Source organism: Pelobates fuscus, chromosome 5, assembly GCF_036172605.1.
Source record: "Pelobates fuscus isolate aPelFus1 chromosome 5, aPelFus1.pri, whole genome shotgun sequence".
Classification (NCBI taxonomy): Eukaryota; Metazoa; Chordata; class Amphibia; order Anura; family Pelobatidae; genus Pelobates; species Pelobates fuscus.
This window is the reverse complement of record NC_086321.1, coordinates 170827925-170835460: the sequence shown is the minus strand read 5'-3', so window position 1 is coordinate 170835460 and position 7536 is coordinate 170827925. Positions and strand designations below refer to the sequence as shown.

Genomic DNA, 7536 nt, shown 5'->3' with positions numbered 1-7536 from the left:
AACAGACAGGTTAAAAAGTGTCATAACAGAAAAAAATTTAAATAAATGTGTAATAATCCCTAGAAATATAAAACAATAACATATAAAACAATCCTTTGTCGCTGAACTGATTCCAGTGTTGCTTACTGTATAAATGATCACTGTCTTTGCCCAAACCTAAAATGGCGTAAAGCCCACTTCCGTTTTCCAGTGATCTCTGCTGCCAGCTCTACACCGGACTGGGAGACTTCCGCCCTCATCTGGTGCACCAGGAAAAATAGTCCGACGCTGGAGGACAGGTGTTGCTGATTGCTGCCGGGATTTGTTCTCTTTTGGGGATCCCTAGACCCTGTTTGCCCTATAAAGGTCAGATACCCACTAACTATTACCCCTCCCTATTCCTATTAACCCTTAGCTGCCAGCGACTCCCACAATGCACTGTGACATAGGTTACTGAGCAGATAGCACAGGTGAAGTTCTATTACAGTGCTGTCTGTGTTCTAGAATTATTCTGTCATTAATATGTCCATTGCCAGGAGGCAAGCAGGGTAGTGATACCATGGAGGTTGGTTTTAGTGCCTGCTACAACCATTCTGGCTGTGTGGCCTTGAGTAGCATGTAAGGTTGCTTTACTGAAATGCCCACCTAACAGATGTCAATGTGTGATGTGAAGCTGAGCATCCTGCTAGTAATTTCTGAGATTTATAATAAACAATTTTACTAGAATTATGTATTTGTTTCTGTGTGAGCGGTAGGGTTGCCAAATCCACAAATGGACAAATATCACTTGTATTTATTGATGGTCGGGGCATGTAAAGTGCTGCCAAGCTGTATTTAGTATTCATCCTATATAGAATGTAAACTCGTTTGAGCAGGGTCCTCTTCAACCGTCGTTCCTGTACGTTTTTTGTAATTGTCCTATTTATAGTTAAAGGCCCCCCCCTTTTATAATGTTGTAAAGCGCTACGGAATATGTTGGCGCCATATAAATAGCAATAATAATAATAAAATAATACAACAGGGAAGCACCCGTCATGTGCTGCCAATCCACATGAATATGTAATGTGTGTTAAAGGATCTGGCAAACCCAGCCAACAAAGATCAGCAATGGAGGGTAGAATAATAAAAGGAAATCAAGTCATTTTTAAATGTATTATTTCAGTTTTACACAAATAGTATTACTATGGAGATAAACTGTTTACAGATGAAAAGAACACTAACACCATAAGCACTACAGCATGGTTATTACTGTATTACAGTGTTACTTAGATAAACAGAAAATTAGGGCACTCCTGACACACATATTAAAATGTTTCTTCCCCAAAAATGTTTATTTGACAATATTTTAAACCTGTCCTTAAATATAAGCATTGAAGCTATTTGAAGTTCTGGTCTATGTACTACATTTAACATTTTAAGCATCTGGGCCAATAATTCAGTCATCCCTGTGTTTGGTGTGGCTGGAATGCATACAAACCTCTGCAGGAGAAGACAGGATGTAGAGGTTGCACCCACAAAGACCCAGGTAAGTTGTCAAACTCTTCTAAATCGGTTTGACATCTTACTGTGGAATAGAACCAGGGCACTCCTGACACCATAACCACTACAGCAGACTGAAGTAGGTGAGAAAGGTGTTGCTGGGAGGACTGTGGGGTACTCAGTAAGAGCCAATGAGGCATTCGAGGAGGGTGTGGATGATCCAAGATTTCGAAGCACTCGAATATTCTTGAGCTTGTGCTTAGTTAAATTCATCCTTCTCACTCCTCAATATCTCCAGCTGGATTGTTTCAACATGTTTTACGTTGTTCCTCCTCTGGCTCTTTAGGTCCTTTAAGACAATACATAACATTTTATTACTGCATCGGATCTCAAAATTTCTATAGAACTTCTATAGACATTACTAAAAGTGCGAGCCTAGAGGACACTCACCAGGGGTGAAGTTCTATTTGCACGGGTTGAATTATCACTTGCTGATGGCTATCAGGTGAGTGGAAATTGTAATCTGTCTAACATTTCAAAAAACACATATTTCAACCACCTTTTACTTCCTTAGCAACTTAGCAAGCTCTGCCCCATTGATGATGGTCCCTTTGTGACCTTACTGCTATATAACTATTATATCATACTATATAAGTGGTGATTACTCTTCAGGGTCATTTGCACTAGCCTAACCAGCCCACTACCGATTCACTTAGTGTGCCATGTGTGCCATCTTCTGTTGACCATTCTCTTGCAATCATGAAAGTGTTGATTGTGTAGGTCTGTCCAAGGACAGTGACTGCACACTGTATGTCCTCATGGTTTAAAAGAAGGGGATTATAGATAAGCAGGCAAAACAAACAGAGTGAAAAAGTTTAATTAAATGGTGAAATTGGATAGGAACATAATGGGGAGGGAATGGGAAGTGTAGAATTACAGGGATGATAAAAGGCATTAGGATGGTGAGATTTAACAGAAAAATGAAATATTAGTAAAATATATGTATGAATGTGTGTTGTGGGACAAGATTATAAAAACAGTGTGTGAGTTCTGCGTGAAAATGTATATGTGTGTGCAACAACTAATATTTACCCATTATTTTCAGTTGTGACACCAACATTGCCCCCAAAAAGTGCTTTTCTCTTTGGAACGGAAACCACAGCCTCCAAAGCCGCTCATAAGTGAATTGCGCAGGCATAGGGTTTTTATTTTATACAGTCAAGTTGTGGTTGCTATGGTGACAATTTAGTATAGATTTAGTGCTTTATGTTTAAGCTACTAATTAGAAATCAGTCAGTATTTTTGGCCACAAATATCTACAGGCTGTTAGTAAGAGCCAAAGCTTACGCCTGGTATTTAGCAACCACATTGGAAACATGCCCTAGTCAAAGGAGAAAGTGGTTTGACCTGTTTCGGTCAACTAAAGGTTGATGATGGATCCAAAAATTGTCCTCTGCTGGAAAGGTAAAACAAATCTTCCAGGAATCCCTATTTAATGAGTTTATTCCCTAATAGTAATCAAATCCAACATGAAAGCAAGACACACTACTCTTTTTTTTATAGTATAGACTTTCTATTTTCTTTAATATGTGTGGTTTTTTTTTTACAGCTGTTTTCAAAGAAACTGATTTAAGAATACCATGGATTATTTTTCGTTCCATTTCGGGAATATAATTCCAGTGTTAATTGTTTTTTATTCCAGAGTCTTTGATATGAGGAATAGCAGCAGAAGACAATGTTGAAGATTTGTGTTCAAGTCAGTTAGTCTCGTCAGTACTGAAACTGGGAGGTAAGGCTTGTTTACATGTTATACAAAGTCTTGTTTGTACTTTAAATAATAAGGGTAAGTAGTCCTGCTGCACCTGCGATATTCTAGGAATTTTTCTTTTCTTAAAGAGATATACACCATCTGTAGGACATTGTATAAACCATGCATTAAAAAAGAAAAATGATAAAGTCAAAAAAGAAAAAATATGCTTCCTGTTTTTGCTGCAAGGAAGTAGCTGATACCTGTCACCAACTGCGGCTTTCCCATTGGTTTCAGTGGGGGTGCTGGGCATGGAGTGTTCGGTTTATTGAGTTCATCACTCTATAATAGTTCTGTCCATCAAAAAACATGAATGAAACACTTCCCAAGATCATAGCAACCTCATGGCTGCCCGCAGTTGGCCCAAAATATGTTTTTTTGAATAGAGCTATAGATGAGGCCATGCAGAAGAGGTGCACCTGCCTGTTGAAAGATGCAATCAAAGTGCTTAACTGAGTGAGAGGGTGTTGGATCTCTTGCTATCCTCACATTAAACTCTTGGTGATGTGTCATGTCTCCATGCAACCAATATGTTTAACGCTGGAGGGTTTACCTAACTGTCATCATTGATGCGGATACAAATGACTCTGTGCTCCATTTCGCATTTTCTGATGAAGCAGCTTGAGTTTTTTGGGGGAATTCTCCATGTTTGGGAGGTATTACACCAGTCATTGGCACACCTAAGGTCGGTCTGTTTAAAATCAAGAAGCTCTCTGCTCACTGCCCTTTCATCATTTAGTCTCTGAGAGTGGGGTTTACTGTACTATTCTAGAATATTTTGCATTCACGCTAAAGATTTTTTTACTGCAGCTGACAATTCTGAAATTCACTCGTTAAAGAAGGAATGTAAGAAGCTCTCAGTGCCCTTAATGTGTATATCATTTAAAGTATAATTTGTACTATTTGCTAGTATTTTTATTGAATTTGAACTGGATTTAATGCCAGACGCAATTCTAAAAGCCCAACCCAATAAACTGATTGGTTGCTTAAGAAAACATCCTGCTTCAGCAACTTATTTCTCTGCCTTTATTAATGACTAGGTATTTAAAAAGATATCAGATATACCCCACACTCGGAACAAAGGTCTGGGCTATGAGGCTCGACCCTCCGGGCATGATGCTAAATGGTTTAATTAAGTTTAACTATGCACCTCTATATTGGGCACCTTTATTATGTGTTTCTTTTTGTCGTTCTCTTTCTTGAATTTTTTTTTCGTTTCTCACTGTACTATTCCTATGTACAATCTACGTAATGTATAACTGTGACACCAACTAGCGAACACTAACAAACCTGAGAAAATATACCTAAACCGCGGACGCGGTATGTTCCAATGCAAATTGTACCCAAACCAATGTACTCAGTGGAACTTGTCATGTAACTTGTGTTGTGTTATAAACAGAAATAACTATGTCACACCAAAAATAAAGAATTAAAAAAAAAAAAAAAAAGATATCAGATAAAAGTCTGTGGGGGTGAATATGACCGCCACATTAGTATAAGGGAGGTTTTAAACCTCCCACATGCTCTCACTCTTCATGTATTGAGTGGGGGCCATGGCCGCTAAACAGCAACCCAATATCTACTTTATGTGAAACTGTAACCATGTTGGTTGAGTTGTATTCATATCTGAACTGACAATGTGACTGCTCTACTGGAAACGTGCGGATACTGCTTAGTTTGTCAGGTGTATTCTAACTCCCTTTACTTGAGGCCGTTTTAACTTATGAAGTTTCAAATTAAAGAAAAGAGTTGGACAAATCACTGTCCACCACCCGTGCTGCCGTGGTGGGATTTTAATTAAAATAATCAAGTTAGTTGGGAGCTCTAATTATCATAATGTTCCCCTAGCCCCCACCAATAGGCAGTAGATGAAGGATCTTATTATACTAAATCTGGGAGTGGGGGCCTAATGCCCCCAATCCATAGACCACAGATGGGGGCTCCGATTATTATAGACTGGGGGGGGGGGGGGGGGGGCTTTTGAGCGATAAGTGGTGTCTGTATTAATAAAAATAAATGAGGGGGACCTAATGTCCTTCCAAGCCCCCACCTATTGGTAAAACTAATACATGGTTAATAATACTGAAGGTGGGCCAAATTAACCCCTTAAGGACACATGACTTGTGTGTCATGTCATGATTCCCTTTTATTCCAGAAGTTTGGTCCTTAAGGGGTTAAACCAATACTTGTAAAAAATCTTAAATCTTATTTTATTCAGTGCCAAAAAAGGCCAAATTAATCTCAAGAGCCACGCAAGACTTACAAGCCAGCCAATCAGAGTGCTCTGATTGTAATTACATAGTGAGACTTCAGGCTCTAATTACCGGTATTAGCAATATTTTTCAGAAATCAATATTATTCAAAGCAATATTTATTGGATCCCAATAAGCCTCTAACAGCAGGGATTAAATGGATTAAAACCAGATTTTAATTTAGGACAGTGTAATATACATTATGTATAGATTGGTTAGTTAATAAAAAAAATACATTTTGTTGCAATCTTATTTTTGTTTCTATTCAACATATGCATGTATTTGTCTTTGTTACATCTCAACTGCCATTTGTCCATCTGGTTTGCCTTAGGCAGGCCTGAACTGGCCATTGGGCAAATGCCCGGTGGGCCGCGATGTCCATGGGTCGAGGCCGGCAGGGGAGGTCACAGGATCTCCCTAGCCGGTACATGCAGGGCTGGCACTATTTGGTCGCCGGCCCAGCTGTTTTCCATTACAGGCCTGTGCGGAGATCAAAGATCTTGCAACCATGGCAACGCCACCGATCTCGCAAGAGTGAACTCTAGCCTCGCAGACTAGAGTTCACTCACCACAAGCACCACCAGCGATGGTGTGAGAGTGCCGGTTCCCCCCTCCCAGGCACCACTGTGCCGGTCTTCCCCTCCCAGGCTAAAGGTCAGAAGGGAGGGTGGGGGATATAATGCTTGTTTTTTTTTTTTTGGTTGTTTTTTTTACCCCCCCAACAATCCCTCCTAACATATACACACACATCACCCTCACACACAACACTCTCACACGCATCACCCACATCACCCTCACACACAGCACTCTCACACACAGCACTTCACCCCTCACACGCACAGCATCCATCAGACACTTTACCCTTCACACACACTCACTGCACCCCTCACACATTCACACAGAATCCCCCAACACACTACACCACACACACAAACAATACTTCAAAACATATTTATATTATATATATATATATTTACTTCAGCACCCTTCACACACACTGCACCCCTCACACACATACTGCACCCCTAAACACATTACATTCCAGACACACACTAGATCCCTTACCCAACTCTGGCTAGATCCCTATATACACTCTGAATCCGCTATATACACACACTCACTAGATCTCCTTTACACATTTTGGGTCCTTCAAACACACACTAGACTCCTATACACACACACACTGCACCACCTACACACACACTACATTCCTAACATACACACTTTGGATCCCCTATACACACACTAGATTCCTTGTAAGCAAACACATACTACATTCCCTAAACACACACTCTCTATAACCCCCACAAACACTACATCACCTATACACACACACTATAGCCCGTATGCACACACTTGCTACATCCCCTATACACACATTCTCTACAGCCCCTAGCCACATATGCATTACATTACACCACAAACACAACACGACTAAAACCGACCTTATTACACAATACCACACCACAATCAGCTCACTCTACACACACACAATACCACAAGCAGGCTCCAAACACACGCACAATACTCTTTCCTGGCCCTTTTGTCTCCTGGTATCCGTTTATAGAGACACCAGAGACAAGTTGCAAGGAAACACAGTGCAAGCATGTTATTAAATTTGCTTGCACTGTGCAGAACAAATACAGGGCCTTTTTCATGCCAGAACTCTTCAGCAGAGCTCTGCGCATGGTCTGCTCTGAAAGAGCATTGAACCAACATGCTCACTTTGAGAGGGGGCGTGTTTGTCATTGGTAATGACAAAACCCACCCTCTCTGCCCCGTCCCCTTCTTAGTGGGCCGCTGTGATAAAAAAATGCCCAGGCCGAATTTTTTTCCCAGTCCGGCCCTGGCTTTTGGTAATTATTAAACAATTAAACAATACTGAAAAAATAGTAATATAAATAAACATCTTCGTTGATCACTTCTATTTGTTTAAAAAAATAAATTATATTTATTTGAAACCTGGCAATTAATTTGCACTTAGATTTCTGCTTTGGAATACATAAAACACTACACTTT

The 7536-nt window shown here is 40.1% G+C and overlaps 1 protein-coding gene across 1 annotated transcript in view; it reads left to right on the top strand.

Moving 5' to 3' along the window:
- The first annotated feature begins 245 nt into the window (after positions 1–245).
- The window catches only part of UBE3B (ubiquitin protein ligase E3B), a 33410-nt gene continuing 26119 nt past the window's right edge, over positions 246–7536 (top strand). Inside the window, exons 1-2 of the mRNA XM_063454673.1 lie at positions 246–345; positions 3161–3247. The gene's annotated coding sequence lies outside the window, so the exon portion shown is untranslated. The remainder of the gene's footprint in view (positions 346–3160; positions 3248–7536) is intronic.